Source organism: Patagioenas fasciata, chromosome 9 (assembly GCF_037038585.1).
Source record: "Patagioenas fasciata isolate bPatFas1 chromosome 9, bPatFas1.hap1, whole genome shotgun sequence".
NCBI classification, from domain to species: Eukaryota; Metazoa; Chordata; class Aves; order Columbiformes; family Columbidae; genus Patagioenas; species Patagioenas fasciata.
The window spans coordinates 16,592,101-16,613,197 of NC_092528.1; the positions used below are offsets into that span (position 1 = coordinate 16,592,101).

The 21,097-nt window shown below is 37.2% G+C and overlaps 1 long non-coding RNA gene across 4 annotated transcripts in view; it reads left to right on the forward strand.

The window, feature by feature from the left end:
- Nucleotides 1–782: 782 nt before the first annotated feature.
- The window catches only part of LOC139828638 (uncharacterized), a 173,042-nt gene continuing 152,727 nt past the window's right edge, over nt 783–21,097 (forward strand). For all 4 annotated transcript variants that reach the window (XR_011740504.1, XR_011740505.1, XR_011740506.1 and 1 more), the window contains exon 1: nt 783–944. This is a non-coding gene — a long non-coding RNA (uncharacterized lncRNA). The remainder of the gene's footprint in view (nt 945–21,097) is intronic.

Here is a 21,097-nt window from a genome sequence, read left to right on the forward strand (position 1 = left end):
ATCTTCATAAAGTCATTATTTCCTCCTTGTGTTCAGCTTTCATGGATGCTGCATGTAATTCACTCAAGGCAGATTCAGTATTAGAGTGCGTTAGTCAAAGTAATTTCACCTTTTATTTTATGAGTTATAAGGTCAAAAATCCAGTATTTTCTGTCGAGATGTGAAACACACCAGTGCTTCTCTTCTGGTTACAGTTATCCCCCATGGGCTTGCACAGCCTAGAGTAGAAGAACATGCTAACAGTTACATTTATAAAATGTAGCTCTAAGTGGAATATGTGGTAGGGAATGGTGAATTTCCTGACAGTCTATATTTTCAGCCTAGATTAATAGCTAACTAAACATATTACTTACCCTCCTCCTATCTGCAGTTTCTTTCTCAAGCATTTTCTGCTGAAACACTGAATACTCGTTCCTTTTGAAGGTAGATGTGATGTAGCAGCCTCTTGGTTATAGAGCATCTTCTTAGCCGTAGATTTGGGATAGTAGTGGTTTGGGGGAGGAGGGTATATTGCAGAATTTTCTTTCTAGCTTTTTAAAGGTATTTTGTATAAGCAAAGAGAGCTCTTGATAATTTGAAACAGAAATAGGCTAGCAGGTGAGGAAGAAAAATAAAAACTAAGCATAAAAATGTTGGCAAGAATCAATATATCTAAGCTAATTTGATTTAAATTTTTTGCTTGTTAATGTTCCCTTTAAAGTCTTGTTCACTTGTGTTAAATATTATCTTTTTCCAGTTGTTTTACTTAATCAAGTGTTTCTGTCCCCATTCCCTCTAGTGACTGTTTCTCTGCACTGTCCTGGAAAACTGCAGAGCCTTTGCTGAAGAACAGGAAACAGCATCTGCTTGGTGTATTCTTCAAGTGGTGAACACCTGCTGCTGGAGAAGTTCTCAAATGCATGCTGCACACGAAGCTCAGAACAAAACCAAGCAGGATTCTGGAGGTAAGACTGAAATTAAGAACAGTGCCTGTTGGAGAAGCAGTGCCTCTTTCTTGGCCCAGGGAGAGGACTCACCCGAACAACATGTGGTTGGGAATTAAATCCAGGTTTCCTGGGCGTAGTCTGGTGACCAGTCCACAAACTGCAAGTAGTTGCCTGGTCAATTAGTTAAAGACTTTGGACTAATCGTTAGAATAATCCTCAGAATTGTCCCTCTAGGATGAAGCTTCAGAATTCTGTCCATGGTTATTCTTTTATTTTGTTGCTATTAGAATCAAGTAAGTGTGTAATTAAGATTTGCATCTCTAATACCTGACAAGCTGGAATCATGCTGAGATCAAAAAAAAAAATATGAGGGAAACCCAGAAACCTAATGACTCAAATTCTACTGGTTGGATAGAGAGAGCATATGAACATGAAAGCCTGTGATTAAATCTATCCTTGTGTCTCTGTTTAATCTTCTGCCATGGCTGTCCTTGCTGTCCTGCTCTCCAGACATTCAATCCTTAAGTGTTTGTTCTGATCTTTCTTCTCTGTTCCTGCTCTTAGGCTTTTTTCTTTCTTTCCGCCCTTTGGAGTCTGTAGCACTCATGCTACAAGGATGCTGACAAGTAAAAATTACTGTTCTGAACAACAAAGGCTGGATGAAATTATGGCCCCTGCCCTGATGTTCATTAGGAAATGCATAATGTTTACCACTGTGCTATGGTTTAAGGTCACAGCACAGGGATGTAGAGCATAAGGACTTAGATGCCTGGAATCTTTCACGTGTTGCATATGAACTTCCTGAGTGCACAGGCTGAGGTTTGAGTGTCTGAGCCACTCTGTTGTTGAAAATAACTTTCATTCCCAAATGCAGAGAAAGTGACACTAGTGAAAAAATAAACTAGTTTGATACATGTTTAGTGCAGGTATATTTTGTGTTGCTCAAGAATCCAAAAAAAATCTGACTATTCTAAAGAGAATGAACTTGAAATTTGAATGTAAATTCATATTTACTGTATATGTGTTCTTTCAACTTTTGTTTCTGGTCATAAGTTGGACTAGTTGTTGACAGTCTGCATAGCTTCCTCTTGATATTGCTGCAAAGAGAGATCAGTGCAGCGTATTACAGAAACTGTTTGCTACTAATCCTGCACAAAAGAGGCTGTGTGAACTGCTATTAGCTACACATAACTTCAATATTCTTTTCAACAGCATGACATATTCTTTCTAAATGAGGAAGACCAAACTTAAAGGTCTTGGTGACACTGAATCTCTGCTACCAATAAGTACATCCTTAAGCCATAAAATTTTGTGACAGTGTCATCAACATCACATACAATGTCTGCATCTTTTTTTGTATTGCTCTTATTTTGAAAAAAAATCCCTGGTAGAAGTTCTTTTCAATATTACTTCACATAAATAGAATGATCTTGCTTTGTCTTTACAGGATGGTTTCTTAGGGAAAGAACTGTGTTTTGTTCCCGCCCCCATCTATACTTCTGCTCTGCTTTCCAGTCACTCTGAATTTTAGTTGTGTTTTAATGAAAGCTTTGGTCAAAGGGTCAGGATGCCTTCAACTTAGGCTGAAGCATAATGTAGGATAGGAATTGGATATTTATATAAATCTGCTTTCATTTAGTACACTTCTGATAGGAAATAGTACTTCAAATTCAGAGCCCAGAACTACTGCATCAACTTGAAGAATGAGTTTATGTATTTAAATAACATACTTTAAACAAAATGCCTGAACTTTTGCTTTAAATGAAACAAAGCCATCCCACTTAAAGCAGTGCTTTAGAATATTGGGTCAATCATAGAATTTTCCATAGCTCTTCCACAAGGGTAAATATTAATGAGGATTTATGAATTGTTGCTTGTATGACTCATACACCAGAGTTTCAAAAGATTTAGCAAGTCTTGCTAGAAGTGTTTGCTGTCTGACTCTGCAGTCACTGAATAGTTACTGTTTTTAAGTGATGTAGAAGTAATAGTCTGAAGAACTGCACTAAGCCATAGTAAGAAGTTGAAATATCAGCTCTTGTGAATGGCAATTAAATGTTTCTAAGCACTCAGACTGGAGTGCTGAAATTTTATTACTTGTAGCTGCTCAGGCTTTTGTCTGGATGTTATCATGGGGTTACAGTTTTCTCTTAACTAGATCAAGAGATATTAAGGTTAATTTGGTTTGTGTATGTCTGCCTCACTTCAGAGCTGAGGTTTTTCTACCCTTCTACATCTTGCTGAAATAAAAAAAAAATAAGTATGTGGATTTCAACCCCCTTTTTTTTCTCTCCTTTCTGAGTATTTTGCTACTTAAGAGGCTGTTAGCACAGAGGAGGCTGCAGGAAACAAGCAGTTCTTGCAGTAAGACGACTGTACACACTACTGTGTTCCTTCCAGTCTGGGAAGGTATGGCAGGCAGGCACACTACATCTATTTAGCTTAGTTTCCCTAGTCAACATGTTTAAAAGCTGGCACAAGCGATTTATCGTACACTTGCAGAGAACTGAATACAGCTGCCATAAATCACACATTTTTCACCTAAAGTGGGTTAATGTGTGTTTAAATAAAGTCTTATCTGTTTGCACATTATGTTTATTGTATTAGTGTCAGAAACACAGTGATGAGAGTTCCCATCTGGTAGGATTATTTCATGTTGGTTTTGGTTCAGGCAATTTCTGGTTCAACTTAAATCAATGTTCATGTGTCAGTCATTCACCATCAACTTTTACAAAGAAGGACAAATCTGTAGCAGCAACTTTTACAAACACTTATTCTCTTTCTGTACAATACACTAGACTTTTTTGAAAAAATTGTATAAGTAAGGCTATGCTCAGATGCTTAGAGATGCACAGGAATACTGAATTCTGATATGAGATCTAAATTCATTCTCTCTTTTTTGTTAATACCAGTGAAACTGACAATACTTTGTGCATTGTATAGTAATGCTCACTTCAAATGCAAGTCATATTTGGATCAATAACCGAGTTTAAATAAAGGAAGGTCTATAATATACCTACTGCTTTTGGTTTCTGCCCCTGAGCAAGGAGAGGAAGAAAAAAATTCAGTGATTGTTCTGCCCCCAAACACAGATGCAAGAGTTTTTTTTTTTTTTTTTCATCTTTTTGTCTTTGGGCTTCCTTGCTTGAGTGGATCTGGTATATTAGACTTTATATCTGTTTTCTCTCCACCTTTTTGATTACTTCCAGTAGCCATGCCTTTGCCAAGCATGTTTAAGCTCAGGAGGAGTTTATACCAAGGTTTCTTGCAAATGTCAGTGACCTTGTTAAGCCTCTACTGTTTAAAAAAAAAAAAAAAAAAATCAGTCAAACAAAGATGGCCTTCAAATGTTCAACTAATAAGGCTTTTTTGTAGTGTGTAGCTTTCAGGATGCCAATATCATGTCAACTCAAATATTGCCAAGGACAATTATTTCTTTAAGAATTTGGCTGGCCTTTCACAATTCCCAAGTTGACAGCAGACTGGAAGCTGGGGATTCATTCTGAAGTGAGTCTCTGCTTATTGTACAGTTGACAGTCCAAGGCAGCAAGGAAGGTGGCAACGCTGAAAATTTGATGTGAAATCCAAGTCTTCTGCAGCACAACCCAGATGCTACTGACTTATCTTTTTCTTTTACTTTGGGCCAGAGGGTGGAATCTGCGCAGTCTGAGCAGGCTGCCAGCACTGAGCCATAGGTGCAACTACATCGCGGGCAATATCTGTGCTGTCTGGAAGCCTGGGGCTCTTTTCTTCCCCTTGGGCAATGGAAATTGGTAGTGCTGTGGCATTCCTTGTTTAAAGACAAAAGCAAATGCATTGCTGGACAGCTTTTGGCAGTTAGACACTGGCAAACAGAGCAGAGTCTGATGAGGGCTGGAATGTATTTAATGGCATTTAAAGAAATTGATCTATTCAGACTGAAGGCAATCAATGTATTTATGAAGATTACACAACCTTCAGTAGAAAAGCAGCAAATGACTTCAGTGGGATCAGAATTCAAGATTTTGAGGAAAACTTCTGCTTTTTGCTCAAATAACGGAGTCTTAAGAAAATAAAGTTTGGGCTTCATGGAACTAATTGAAAGGTTTTTAGAATTTACATGGAGAATTATTTTGCTATGGTTGGTATGTAACTACCTGTGCAGCTAATAATGAGTTTGAGAGATCCGTAGCTAGCTTCCCCAAGTTTTCTGTGGAAAAAAAGAAAGCTGTATATGAACTCTTACAAAAAAGTTGTTTGCATGAAATGAGTTAGAGTACTCTGGTACTGATTAACTGAAGAATTGCATATTTGAAGTGTCTCTAGTGCATTCCAGAGAAATTAGACTGCAATGCTCCAGTTTTTAATAAATAAAAATGCTCACTACTTTAAGTGGGTATTTAGTGGGTTTTTTTCCATCTCACAAAAAAAAAGACACCTTTAGAATGTTAACACCTAACTTGCTGAACTCTGGCAGAAAGTTTTGTCACCTGTCTTCTGGGACCTGATCTTGTGAGAACATTGAACATTGATTATGGGCTTTGGGTTTTTCTGAAATTTTTTACCTAAAAAGCCAAGACTCCTGCAGTTTGGGATGTTTAAATATTCTCTTTTTCCATATAAGTGTATACATTTTTACAAGTAAACAGAGAATGGATTTAAAATGAAGCTCAATTTAAACAGAAGGTTTTTGTGAGTTTAAGAAAAATTCCAGTGCTCCAGAAAGATCAAAATGGAACTATGGTCTGGCAGTGTAATACATGTATTAGTGTGGCTTTCAGACACTAGGAAATAATCAGGATTTTTCATTTCTAACAGTGATCTATCTCTATGTTAATATTTACTTTTTTTTTTACTATTTCTACCTATAGATTTTGACTTTCCTAACTCTGTAGCTAGTGAGGATGTTTATATTTTTGAAAGTTCTTTGTTGGTTATCATTTGTGTTTTGAAAATTTTCATGCAAAAAGGCTATTTTTTTCAGCAGAAAGTCATGCAAACATGAAATTTAACTGTAAAATAGAGGTTTCTACATGATTTTTAAAAAATTAAATTGAAGAAAAGAGAAATTACTGCTACATAATAAGTCCTATTCTAGAAAACTGGTATGATGGGGGAGAGAGCACAAGGTAATCACAACGGGAAAAAATATATGATGGCTTAAGGGGAAAGGGAGGGCAAGCAGAGGGTTAACAGATTTGATTTATTTTTCCTAGTCTTTATATTTTGGTAGCAGGTAGCTACTTTGCAGGAAAATAGTGTTTTCCATGATCTGTGTCTGTCTGGTCATTGACTTGGAATAAGATGCAGGTGTATTGATGTTACTAGGAGTTTTTACCAGGTAGCATAGTAGGCCAAAAGTTTTACCATATATATCAAAATGCTTTTTGGCGTATCTTCAGGGGCAGTGAGCAGACATGTTAAACCTTCAGGAACACAGTGTAAATTTGCACCAATTTCTTGGACTCTAAAGGACCTCAATGGCTTTATGTGTTTTTAATCACCACTGTGAGAATACATGCGGAAATGGCAAATGAATATTGAATAAATTCAATTATGAGGTTATTAATGGAATACAAATGACTGCAAAGTTTGTTTGTTATGAAATTTAAAGGTAAATTTTGGACTTGTTTTATGTATTCCCACACAAGTTATTACTGAATTGTGCACATCTTTTTCACTTTACTATATCTTGTATTTTTGTAGTAATTCAAACTAAAACAAGTTAATATAACAAAGTTACTAATATACGAAATATCAATGAATGCAATATTCAGTCTTAAAAGTAATAGTAACCCTATAGGATAATTCAGGTTGAAAGAAACCTTAGTTCAGTGTCCAGCTCAAAGCAGGGTGAGCTCTGAGACTGGCCTTTTTCTACTACTGTAGCTGCAGATCTTTTTGCTCTTGGTGACTAAGTCTCAACTCCAGCTGAGCTGCTGCTTTCCTAACACCATCCTTACATGCCTGGACAATGTTATGAAAATCTGTTTGTAGCTCAAAAAAAAAGAAAGTAGAAATTCAAAATCAAGTGTAAAATGCCTATAGAAATTGAGCAATCTGGCGATTGGATGCAGTGGGAAAATGTTACAAACGCTACACAAAAACAGAACCCCATTTCCTTGCCAATTCTCTTTTTAGTCATAATTTAAAAAAATTTTATGCACTTGATCTTGCAAGACTCTGAGATTACAGACCTAGTTTCAGCAAAACATTATTTTAGGTACGTGGGTAAACCATAGAAGTTTACTGGATCATATACTGGGCTTACAATTTGTTTCAGAGCTGAAAACCATTAAAATTGTGTGTCCTGGCCAGGCGCAGCTTAGCAACCCATAACACCTCTCTTTTCTGCAAAATGCTGATGTCCAGCCTTGTTCAGAGGGGTCCAGAAAATCTGGCACCAAGGCCAAAGCATGGAAAAAAGCATATTCTGTTATTGCTCTTGATGTGCCTTATCTGTCTCACCCTTTTAATACCTCTTAAACTAAAATAAGGCAATTTATTCTTTATAGTGTTCAGTTACTGCAAAGGGAGAGAGCTGGCAGCTGGGTAGAAAGGGAGTTGGAAGTACAGAGGAGTTGTGATATGAGCCGTTCAGCAGCCACTGTTAGTTGCTTGCATTTACTTGCTTGTTTGTTTTGTTTGTTGGTTCTCATTTTTTTTTGATTTCTTTAACATACAGTTCTGTTTCTTTAGAGTTCATCCAGTGCCACCACTTGCAAACCAGAAAACAATATTGTTTATAGTGTGAAATGAAAGTTATTTTTTTATCTTCGGAAATTTACATTTCATCCAGTAGTATGTTATGACTCTAGTTCATTATTGGCAAGATTGTGACTCTGATTCTTTACAAGCGTTTAAGTCTCTTCAGGCGTTACATGAACTGGCCTTTTTTTTTTTTGTTTTTGTTTTAGGAGCTCTATAGTACTTTGTACTTCTTACAAATTAGACTGAGCTAACAAGCCTTCTGAAAGGCACTTGTGACACTTGAATCCATGCTCAAACCAGCTGGGGAGGATATCTTTCAAAAACTGCTTGACTTAGTGACCAGTGTAGCACAAGCTCACAATGTGGTCTGTGCAGGTATCTTGAAGAAAACTTCAAGATCCTGCTATTCTGTGATACATTTCTGAGCCAGGGCAGATATATGTCACTTTTCAGACATAAACAAAGTTAATTCAGCAGATCTTAATGTCTAAGTGGGTTGGAAAGAAAAACCTCCAGCCACAGTCTGAATTAGGATGATTATGCAGAAGGTATGATTTGAGTTTGAGAACCTATTTTGAATTTGAAGGACAGAAAATTGTAAACATCCATTTTTTCCTCTGTTAGCTAAAGGAGGATAATCTTTACTATTTATTTAAGCTTTTTTCAATTTAAAAATGATACATTGATGATAAATGTATAGCATTTTATTTAAAATGTTTCAAATTAGCATCTTGAATAAATGCTCTCTTCTTTAGCTTCTTTTGGTGACTTTTGAATAGATACTTATGTTGCAACAGGATATACATATTTATGTATATGTATAATGAGTTCAGACAGATGAGGGGACAGATGCTTTCTTCAGTCAGTGTCCCATTATGCATGATCTCACTACTGACAAGGTTGCTTTAAGTAAGTTTTCTTTAGAATTTTAATCTTTAGCTTCACTAATGCTTTAACTCTTTGGGTTTGTTTCAGGCTTTTTTTTTTTATAATATATTGCATGAGTTCATTGCTACCCCTCTCAATGGGATGAGGATTGTTCAATTCTGTTCTTATTTATACTTCTACAGTCCTGATAAGCATGTAAAGACAATTCTGCCAAATATCCCATTTAGTAAATACCCAGAAATTTTACACATTTCTGTGGTTACTGCAGTAATGAAATATCAATTTTTGCTCATTCATATCTTTGTGCTAAGGAAGTATGTTATTTATCCCTCATTGAAGTGTTTAGAACACTGAGAGTCTGACACTTGAGGCAGCTTTCCCAGGCTGGTGGCAATGTGATTGGTGGTATGTGGTGTTTTTTGGTGGTGGTTTTTTTTTGGTATTTAATGTGTGGGTGTGGTGTGTGGGGGTTGTTTGTTTTTTTTCTTTTTATTTTGGTTTTGGTTTGGTTTTGGTTTGTTTGTTTTCAATCTGAGTAACTTTTCCTCCCAGTAGACAGGACCTCTGCTAGAAACCCCTCCAGACAGTTCTGTGTTTCTGCAGTGGTTCTGAGCTGGTGAGTTGGGCTCACAGTGCAGCTGTGTTTGGGGCGGAGAGCTTTTAACAAGTACCTTTCTGCCTACACCACGGCAACTGAGGGTTATTAGAACGGTTGCCTTAGGGTATCACTTGTATTGGGGGAACCTAAGGTAGATAAAAGACTTGGGAATCACAGAGTATTTCACCTCAGTGTTATACTTTTGAGGTTGCAGTTGGTATTCCTTGCTGAAATCAGGATCTGACCCAGTGTCCTGTTTTCTATCAGAGCATTGCTTACTTGTGATGTGCCACAGGAATCACATAACAAAATAGCACAGATCCCCAGGGTAATGTTTGAACTAGGTCTGCTTTCGTTCATCTGGTTTTCTCTTTGCTTAGCTGCCAAACATTTGTTAAACTTCACTGTTATCGATTTTTCATTCTTTTTAGAGTGCAGCATTTCTCTAGCCTTCCTAAGATCTTCACAGGATGCTATATAAATGTGAACATCTGAATGATTAACAGCCCAATTTTGACACACTTCATGTACAAGCATTCAGCTCTACTGTGACTGTAAAATTTCTTACAAAAAGTCTTCAATACAATGAATATTGATTTTTATTTTTATTTTTTTATTATGTTGCCAGCACTGGTAACTGCTTTTGTCATCACCTTTGGCTTCTTATAACTCATTACATGATTTTTAAAGGATTTAAGGATTTTCAATGACTTTGACTTTATTGTTGTATTCCTTTTTACTTACACACTACCTCAGTAGTTTTCAGCTTGTGTTCCCAAAGCATTTACCTACCTGTTTGGGGTGTCGTGGACACTGACCACAGGCTGTTGGGCCTCATGTAGTGGAAGCAACTGGCATTTCCTACACATCACGGGTCTGGAAGGGAAATGCCTGAGTCACTGTGAACACTCACAGTAGTCAGGAGAGAGTGGGAAGGAGATGTGTGAAAAGGAGATAGCAAACCTCATCTGGAAGCCACATTAGCTTTTACACTTCCATAGGCAGTCAGGTAACATAAAGCAAATTCTGCCCAAATAGATTAAGCACCCTGATACAAGAAGGAGGTGAGAACAGACTGTTTCCTGACTCATTCTGAAGTGTTTCTGATTTGCCTTCTCTTTTGGGTCTGTCAGACATTAAAGTAGTTGAGCAGCTGGCCCATGAAGCAGGTAAAGCACCTTTGTCAGCTTTATGCCAAAAGACATCACCTTAACATGGGGGAGCTGTCCGGTGTCTCATCTTTCAGTGCTCCAGGTGTCATATGGGGAGCGGTCCTAGCGGTCTGAAAAACTCAGCCTTTTCTCTCCATGCATACACTCTAATATTTTTTTTGTCGATTTAGACCTGTACACTTCTCTTTTTCTGCACCAGGGACCAGAGTTTTTTCTGATACGTTTGTTTGTGTTGTCAGAGGAGTTCGAGTTTGTCAATGTGATGCTAGATGTAGTAAAGTGGCAGAAATCCAAGGATGTTAACAAAGAAAGAAATGTTTTGTGATTGTGCCTTAGTGGGGTAAAGAATTGGAAGTGATTACTTTTGACAGGGTAGGCTGAAGAGCACCACTTTTCTGAATTTTGTTTTGCATTTGAAATGTTAATTACAGATACTAGTTTAATGAAAATGTAAAGGGGATGTGCACCTTAAATGTAGGTCATACTGCTACATATGAAAACCTCTGCCCTTACAGCTGAAGATATGCCAGACATTTTCTCTAGGGGCAGCAAAGACAGGGTATGCTTGACCTGATCTACATAGTTCACTGGATCTAACATCTGTGTTATGATACTGGAGTTTAGGTGCTTCATTTCTTACCTTATTTTGTCACTTAATTCCTGCCAAAAGAGGAAAGCAACTGAGTGTGAGATAAACTCACGTGTGCGTATGTAAATGAAGTATTTGTGATTGCATGTTAGATTTTTTCAAATTGTTCTCCAAGAATCATTCAGCAGCTAAAAGGAAAAAACTTATTAAATATTTGATGTCTCTGAACCACTCTGAGACTGAAATAATCCTGTTTCTGCAGCTTTGGTTTAACATAATGGACTATGAAAGGAGGCCAATGATTACATGACCATTTGAGAGTCAAAGTCAAACCTAATTTGACTGCATCAGCAAACAATGAAAGACTTTTGATAAAAATCATCCTGACAAAAATATAGCAGAAATATAACAGAAGTAAAATATGGAGTACATAGCAGTTCATAAGATAAACTATAGCCTAATGTTAAAAAATGAATGTACAGTGCTCTATATTTAACCATAGGGGATGTTTTCTTTTACCCTTGGTCAGCAGGACTAGCACTTTATTTTGTGGATGTACCTGCTCAAACTGGACAGACTGGCTATTCCTGGCATGAAATGTTACTTGGTGAGACTATGACCAACTGAATGCTGCACTTCTTGACAAAGGATCAGCAAATTTCAGAGAAGTGCAGAGCTAACTAAAACTTTGGGCAGACCTCTGTTTTGGATGAAAAAAAGAAAATAGAAAAACAAGCAAGCACCAAACCAAACAACCACCACCAATGAAATGAAACCCCAAACGAACAAAACAAGTTTTCTTTCCCAATTTGCTCCTGGAAATGAGCTGCTTTTTTTAAAAAAAAAAAAAAAACCAACCAAACAAAAAAAAAACACACAAAAAAAAACCCACACAAAAAAACAAATCAACAACCTAGGGTTTCAGAGTTTGGGGAAGCAGAATGACAGATTTGACCAGAACCAATCAGATGTCACTGTGACTCGTACTGTGCTTGGCGTATTATTTGGCTCCACTTGTGCAACTATGAAAATAGAGTTTTGCAGACACAGCTGGAGAAGGTAAAAACATTGTGATTTGCATTCAGATACAGTGCAATCTGCTGAAATATGTCTAGCTGAGTGACATAAAATAAAGCATCCCTAATACTCTGAAGAGTAATTCCAGTCCTGAGTCTAGAATCCAAGTTACTTCAATAGGCTTTCAGAGATAGTTTCAGGTGAGGCTGAGCTGTGTTTCTCTGAGGGCTTATCAGGTGGATGCTGGACATTTGTCATTGTTTGATCTTTCTTCCCTTTCTCCCTGCAAGAATTTAAGAGTAGCCACAGCATTGCAAATCTGAACTATCTTCACGAGAGTGTGAATCTAGTTTCATCCATCTATTGACATCCAGTTGAATTTGCCTTTGAGTCAATATTATTCAATAAAACTAAGGCTTTGTGGACTGGTATTCTATTAATTTTTTTCTACTCAAGGATGTGGAAAACTGGAGGAAAATTTGAAAATTATTCTTCCTGTTAGCCACTGTAATTACAGGTGCTGAGCAAAAGACGATATATTTTCCTCTTATCAATCATGCACAACAGGAACATAATGGACTCCAACTCTGATGCAAGAGCTGGGCAATAAAGGTGAATTTACAATTAAAAATATAAAAAAAAAACCCAAACCATCAAACTTGTCAAAGTGATATTTAAAATAATGTCCAGTTAAATCTTGTACTAATTAATTTGCTTTAGTTTTTAAAACCAGACTTTTTTGTTGCTGTTGTGACAGAAAACACTCAGCTGATTCCTCATCCTGTGCTGTTAGTGTTGCAGCACTAAATAAAAAACCACATTTCTTTAACTCTTTCATTTGTTATTCCTACAGGACCTAAGTTTCCTCACTTTACTATTGGACTTAATGAACTTCCATCACCTTTAATATGATGAAAACGAGCCTGTGGCATGACAATTTTGATGTGTGATTTTAATTTGGTTTTCGATTCTGCTTGACTAATTTACTATGACAGAAGATGTTCTGAGATTTCACAGTTAACTTGCATCTGTGGTGGAAGTGAGAGCGGAATATGTTCATGAATCATACCTTCGTTCCCTCAGTGCACGAGAACACTTCAACTGAACAATTACCTGCAGATAATAAAACCTCTATTTCCATTCAGGCACTTAAATTTCCTTTTGATTAAATAATTCCATGTTTGAGTGATGTTCACAGGCAGGACACGCTTGTGTAAACTCCCTTGATTAGAGTAGCATCCTGAGGAATTGATCACTTCATGATTTTTAGCTTGAGTATGTTCTGGCAGTGTGAAGCTTGCTGAGTTGTCTGCACGTCTAATCCACCAAACTTTTTCACACTGGTTTTAGCATAAACCTCTAGCTTTAGAGCACTGCTTCCAGGGTACAAACTGCTAACTGTTCTGGGGTGCAGCTGCTGGAGTTAGGTTATGAGTTGTGATTTACTACACACATTATGACAGCACATGGGAGTACCAATGGTCCACAATGCTACACCCTGTGCAAGGAGACCCAGAGAGCTCCCCGAGACCTTCCAACCAGACGCAGATTGCCTGGCTGGGCACAGGGAAGCAACACGGATCATCCTGAAGGCAGGTTATCAAATTGCACATCAGTACATTTGAGATGGGAATGATCTGGATTACATAAATCAGGTTTGGATTTGAAGTGTTCTGCATAGTCTGAGCAAAGGAGCACAGGGTGCTGCTGGAAGTAAGAGTACTGCCTGGGTAGCCATGCTGATAGGATGCCTTTCCTTTAGATTGTGGTCAGGTGTGTGTAAGTAGTCCTGAAAAATTTCCATTTGCAGTATTTCAAAGGAGGAGGCTTACCACATTTGGGGACAATACAAAAGATGGATTTTTAATTGAATTTCTGGAAGATTAGATCGGTATGCCAACCATACTGCAGTTTTTAAAAATAAAGAGAAGCCATAATCTATTTTTTTTTTTCCTGGATAGTTGTAGTGTCTCTGAGAATCTTTTGTTTATAGAGTATATTTACAAATTGTAACATATACCAGCACATAAAGGTGGATTGCAAAGTTTTTATTTCGTTGTTAGTCACACAGGACTCCCACAGAAGGCTGAGATCTGTGTGTTTATGTGAAAGTACAAAGTATACCTGCCTAAGGTGTCTACATCAATTTCTTTCTCATTTCACTGTTATTTCATACACTACCTATTGTAAACACAGACAGAAAAACAAGAAGCACTTAGCTGCGTTCAATTTCTGACCTTCAGAAAATTGAGGCATTGCACAATGAAAAATACACTGGTGACCTGAGCTCTTCTGTGCAAAGCAGTGTCAGCCCTCAGACAGCGCTCCTCCTGCTTCTCCTGGGTCAGGAGGTGGCAGAGCCAGGCACCGGTGTTTTCTTCCTCTTTCCAAAGCCCTTCAGGAAGGGGCAGGAGCAAAGCACTGTGTCACTTCAGAAAGTGTGGTCAAATGATGGGCTCTTATTCAGTTTTCAGAGTAAGCCACTGCCAAATTTGTATCTGACTCTAGCACTGCAAGAACAAGCCCTGGCAAAACAATGGGGGAGTGATCCCTTTCACCTACCTGTCCTGTGGTATTTAGAAATGAAAGATGACTGGACAAATTGCTCTTTAATTTCAGTTAATGAGGAAAGCCTGTGTCTGATTACCCAGCCTGCTCTCAGGCAACACTGAGACCCAAGGACTTCTATCGACAGTGAGCCAAACTGTTATGTGTGTGTGTGTATATATATATACATATTTATATTTTTTTCCTGTTAGTGCCTGAGTACAGTTATTTTTTCATTAGATATGTCTAAAGCTCTTGATTGAAAACAGAGCCATACTGCTTGGGAGTCCAAATTAAGCTACCAAATCATTCAGAAGCAATGCCAGTCAGCTTTTGTGTCATAACAAACTTCATTTAAATTTATAGCAGCAAAATGGGTGGTGTTGCTGTTGTTGGGGAGGTGTTTGTACAAATATATTTTTGTGGGTGTTTTGCTCAGCTGAAGCAGGTAATTTTTCTGGCTCCGGTTATACAGATGACTGGAGAGATCTCTGCTCAGCAAATGGGGAGGGAAACTTGGTTTTATCCATAGCAGAGCACAAGAGGCAATAAAAAGACTTAGCCCTCATCTACTTCAGAGTGAAGTGCGTGCACCCATTGCTGTTTTGAGGAATTAATTAAAAACCTAGTTGACTTTTTGTGATTGTTTTAAAGAAACATCCTTCAAGTGTAAAGGTAACTGATCCTATTTCTGTAAATACAATAAAATAGATGTCCATAAATTGAGGCGATTCTAACCTACTATGAAATCTCATTACAAAAGCAGTCTTAGAATGTATATATCTGATCTCACTAACAAGAAAATAGTGCATTATACCTCGCTACATTGTTACTGTGCTGCAGCTTTTTTAATGACCACATGTGACAGCAACTGCATTGTAATGGAGATCACAGGTCTAAACCATGTTAGTTTTCAGAAACATCATGGAAATGAATTTCTGCTCCCACGCACTTCTCCAGTTTCTTTGTTGTGTTCAACATGTGTGCAAAATGAAGTTACACAACACCCAAACCTAAAGAACCAACTGCTCTTCCTGATGAAAGCTGTTCCTTGCCCATTGAGCAAGTGGGGATTGCTCACACCTGTGTATAAGGCAGGCTCAAGCCTCCCTTTTAAACTGTTCTTGTGTCATTTACTAATGAGAACCAGGTGATACTGAGCAGGGTGGTGCAGACTCTGCATGTTTAGTTTTTCTTCCTCATTCCTACCCTTAGAGTATGGTATTTGGGTAGTAACTGTGAAGACTGGGGAAGATCAGTCCTGTTAGTGAAGAAGTAAGGCTTGAACAGGAAGAGTCAAAATTAGTCTTCACTTGTTCTCTTTTTTCTTCTTTTCAAGTGCTCTGAATGAAAATAAAGGTTGGACACATGGCAGCGTTGCCAAGACATTGTGTAGGTGGGCAAGAAACAAATTTCTTTTCAGTGGAGTTAACTGTGTAACTCTCAGTAAAGCTGATGGCCTGATTCTGTATTTCTTCAGTCAGCCAGAAATTTCCTGAGACTGATACTTAACTGGAGTCTTGATTGGCAGAAGAAATAAAATGATTTTTTGCTATCTAAAGAAATAATCCTTTAGTAGTACTTACCTACACACCTTGTGTGTGATGAGTTTTTCCTCACTCTTGAGGTATTTTTTTCCCTTTATATGCAAATACAAATTGTGGAAATTGCTGTTTCCTTTGGGAGAAATGTATTCCTCTGCTTGTGTCTGGTTTTTGTGTGCAACTGTTGTCCTGAATATGTACAGAGGTGATGGTGTCAGGAAAATGGATGCAATTGGTGTGCATGCTCTAAAATAAGCAAATCCTACTTGTTGCATTGTTATAAAACAATCTGGAGTGAATTTTACTTTTCAATTCTATATGTGATTTTGGTATCTGTTTTAGTGGTCACAGGAGATAATCTACTAGATACGTGTACAGACAGAAGATATATTTCAGTACTTATTAACCTGATGTGCTGTGGCATCATTCCAGGAATGACTTGATAACACTATGCAGGTTTTGTGTGTGGTATAATTTTCTTTGTTTCTTTTTAATGTTTTATTTTTAAAATTATGAAGGCATGTCTTGTAGAGATCCTAGTGACATGTTATACAACATAACATGACTAAACCAAACTTGTGTTAGTTATACAGAAGCACAAACCTGAAGAGTGTAACACATCCAGTTCTTTTCTCTTGTAACATATTAGTTTTTAAAAAAAAAATTTTAATTTCTTCATTTATCTTGCACAGCTGAGCAGGGAAAGCCTGTTGTCTCTGCTATTTATCATTTAGAAAGAAAGTTTCCAGATCTGAAAATTTCACAAAACATTATGCAGTCCCATGTTGTTCCTGCTGGGAAGCCATACAGCCCATGTGCTTGCTCTTTTCCCTTATTATTCACTAATAACAGGGCCCTCCTCTGCAAAGAGGCATCGGCCTTTGAAATTCTATGGAACAATAAATTACCTTATGCAGGTGACTGAATCACTTTGCAAGACCACAGAAGGTTAATTTTCCAGTAGTAAATAATAAAACAAAGTTTACTTGACAAGGACAGATGGGAAGACATGCAAATAAGACTATGCAGTCAATTATACATTGTTTTTGATGAGCATATGGACAATATAATAGAAAAATAGAATGGGTCTATGCCAGACAAATGAGTTGACTGCATTAAGAAAAGCATTTATAAAGAGTGATAAACAGAATTATTCTGATTACTGAGCAAGATAGATTACATTAACGGCAACTCTAAAATGACTGAAATTGTTTTGTCTTTAGCAACAAAAAACGTTATTTGGACAACAAGGACATTTTGGGAAAGAGGGAAACTGATGTGTGCATATGAGCTTGTATGTATTGGGTAGTGAAATGCAGAACGTGTTTGGTGGCCAGGAAAAGGTCATGCATGTACTGAAGGTCCTTCCCCTATATGTGTCACACAAAGAGTCTGCATGTTGCAGCAATGGGTGAAGCTGCCGTTTAAGCAACAGTGAATTTAATTTCTTCTCTGAATTCCAGACATACAAACATGCACAGTCAGGTGTCCACCAGTGTTTGTGTGCCATGTATACCATTGCTAGTTATTCTTCAGATTTATAGAGAGTGAAGAAATTGTGACAAATAGTAACAGTTCAAAAGAACAATCAATGCAGGTGTGTTCTGAGGCTAAAAGATTTCTCATCTTAGTAGTTTTGTTTTGTTTTAATGGTAAATCCTATTGCAAGAATTTGGGGAGGATGAAAACATTCATAAAATATTTCTGACCTAACTTTCCTTTGGTTAGTATTTCTCCTTGTAAATAACTGTAGACTTCAATCCAGCAAGTGAGGGAGAGGTAAAATACATATAACAAAAAAGGAAATTCATTCTAACAGGCTGTTTAAGCGGTATAAACCACCCATTTATTGTTAATATATTAGGTGTACTTTTATCTCATAACTTTAAAACTCGCTTCGTGTGTTACGACCAGTTTGACATAACCTGTGGTTCTACTGAAGCCAATATTTCATTAACTGAGACAGCTGAATGTTCTTCTAGAATTTTGCCTTTTTGTGTCTTATTAAATAAAACCAAGTGTGGTGATCACTTCTGAAAAAAACCTGTTTGAGGGTAGCCACGATCCTTTTTTGACAAGACAGTTGCCATGTTATCCACAGCAAGAAGTGCTGTAGGTTTCTAGTCTCTCTCTGTTGCTAAATGTGCCAATTGTTGCAAATAAAATCCATTTTCGCAATCACAAACTGAAGTGTATTGTTTACCAATGTATTTAGCTGCAGGAAGCTTTTGTTTAAAATAATCTATTCGCTGTAACTGCTAGAAACACTTATTTTGTCTCCATTAAACTTCTGCTTTAGTTCATTAACATATTGTTAATTGTTGTGTGATTTAGTTTAGTTCCACAAGAGTGGTGGCATTGTGAGGCAGAAATTGTTTTTATATTTATCTTTTGTTTGGAAGGAGAATAATCCAAAGTGATTGAAAGGGGAGGGGAATGTAGAAAACTTGCATCATACCTCTAAATAATTTTGAAGTTTGCTGTTTAAAAATAAATAAAGTAACAAGTAGATACAACATTTTGCTTATAGGCAAACAGAGAAACAAATGATCTGTTAAAACCAATTTCATAGATAGTGTTCACTCAGAAAGGTGTTAGCTTTAAAGTACATCTAAAAATATGTACATTGGAGCAGGGAGAAAGAGCTTTAAATTAAACTCAGTCACACTTTCAAAATTCTGAAGTTCTGAGGGTTTTATACAACATCAGGTTTAAGTCTCTGTTGTTTTGTGAAGTGCTACCTGATAATCCAATTGGGACTGAGAGCTCAGTGCAGACATTGAATGGTAACTGTTTCAAAATACCATAATTTTATCCAGAAAGACCAAAAATGCCTCCTACCCCTTTGTCCCAAATGCATAAAAAATCCTGGATGGTACAGGAAATGTGAAAACCACAGATGAAAACATCTTTCTCAGGATTTCTTACTGCCTGAACTACAGTAGCTAAAAGCTATATAGGTCAAATAGCAAACCAACAAAGTGCTGGTGAAGAAGATACACACAAGTCAACACTCTGTGCTTCCCTTTTTGTTTTGACTCAATCGAAAGCCTCTGACAATTGTTTTTGGTTAAATTCAAAGTAAATTGTCATACTCTAAAACTGAGGTTCTATAGAAATCTATCTCTGTATATACATTTGTATGCATGCACGATTTTATATATATATATATATATACTCTTTCATTTTAAGGGAACATCAAAATATGTCCAAAACAAATACAGTCATAGCAATTCTGTTTTGCAGTAGTATTTTTCTACCTTGGGTTGTGATTTGATCAAGTGTTGATGTTATTTAAATAAAATGATGACTAGGGACCACATAAAATGATCTGACTGCTGGAGAATAGATCACCTCATTGTTATAAAGCTGTGAGAAATTAATCTGAGTATATCTGGAATAAGAATCTTAAATAGAGCTGATCTAGAAATGTCATAGTAAAACGCTTCTCTGTGCCTGGAGGAAGAGATACTGAATGATTCTAGGCTTTTCTGAAAATTAAAATGCAAACAATTATTTTCGTAGTTCTGCGTGACAGGAAAACTTCCCAAGATCTACTTCAGAAATCTGGTTTCAGGATTCCTTTCTTCACCCCCCCAACCCCTGCCCAGGGTTTTTTGTTTGGCTTTTTTTTTTTTTATTTTGGTGAGGCTTTTCATATTGGTATTAGTTATGTAATAAGTAACATTGATGTGACTGAATTACTCAGTAGTATATTGCACTGATCTTCCTGTTTACTGCTTTACCTTCACTGTTTCTGACAGCACTCAAAACAAATATCTACCTTTTTAGGAAAGATGCTATTTTGGCTGATACCAAATCTGAGACAAGAGGTTGAGCTTGGACAACACTCTCTTATAATCCCTACAAGAATTTGTCATCGTTGTATTTTGTGTGGTTTCCCCTCTCCCCCCCCTTTAAGTTAAGAGTATTGAAAGAGTATTGAATTTTTGTATTTTCCAGCAGCACGCTGGAATTCTTTGCCATATCCTTATGAGAAGATCTACCTACTTCTGTTTATTCCCTGAACTCTGGGTTTCATGGCCAATGCACTTTGGCTGCCTACATTTGTGTCAGGGTCTTATTGGGACTCCTTAAAATGTAATCTGGTTTTACTGTGTTTTTTACATTGTTCGTTTTCTCTTTTTCACTCCTCATGAGATGCAACATAAACTGTTTGTAGAACCCCAGTGTAAATGAATAAAGAAGTCTGTCACTATGAAAGGAGTCCACTTCTGCGCCGGGAAAGTAAGAACAGATCATATGAAGAGAAGCTTGGAAAGATTTGTTGCCTCTTGTAAGTAAGAGCTGTTGAAAACACGCACAGGGAGCAGGTTCTGAGTATGCTGCTCATTTGCTCCTTATACACAGTCTAGCCCCATCACACTGTCCCTGTGGGGCCACCAAGGACTTTCAACCTGCTCGACCTTGTGTTTAAGGGCCCTTGAAAACTGCTACCGGTTGCAAATTATGAGAACAGAGAACACAAGCCTCTGTCCCAAAGCCTCTTTTCTTTGCTCAGCTCAAGGAGGAGCTACAATGTACTTTTGCTATTTCTATATAGAAAATACCTGCTGTTTTGCCAATGAGTTCTTTAGCTGGTACTGAGAATATATTTGAGCTGAGCTTCCAATATATGAGCTGAACTTAGGGGTCAGCTTTCTGGCAATGTGCTTGTCAAATTGCATTGCTCTGACATCATACAATACATTATCTAACCCTTGCTTTTGAGAAAATGATTTCCTTAGATCTCGCTTTTCTAGTTTCCTGGAAGTTGTGAATTAAGGGTTAGATGTTTGGGCATATGAAAATTTAATTTTAGCAAAAACTTGGATCAGAAACATAGAGGGTACGTGGCATCTAATTAGCAGGAATTTTATTCTGTGCTGTGATTAATGGGGAAAAAACTAAATGCTGTTTCTATCAGAGGCAACTTATTTGTGGATCTAATCAAATTTACAATTTTTACAGTTCACGTTAATTTCTGACAATTCTGGATTAAGTTAAGATATAAGCATCTATGTTGATGCAAAGTTTAAGGCAATATTACTTTGCTGTTGAATTACCAGACCAGAGCAGTTTGCAGAAAGGGGTGTACGCTTTTTCTCGATGTCATGTAAGAGCCA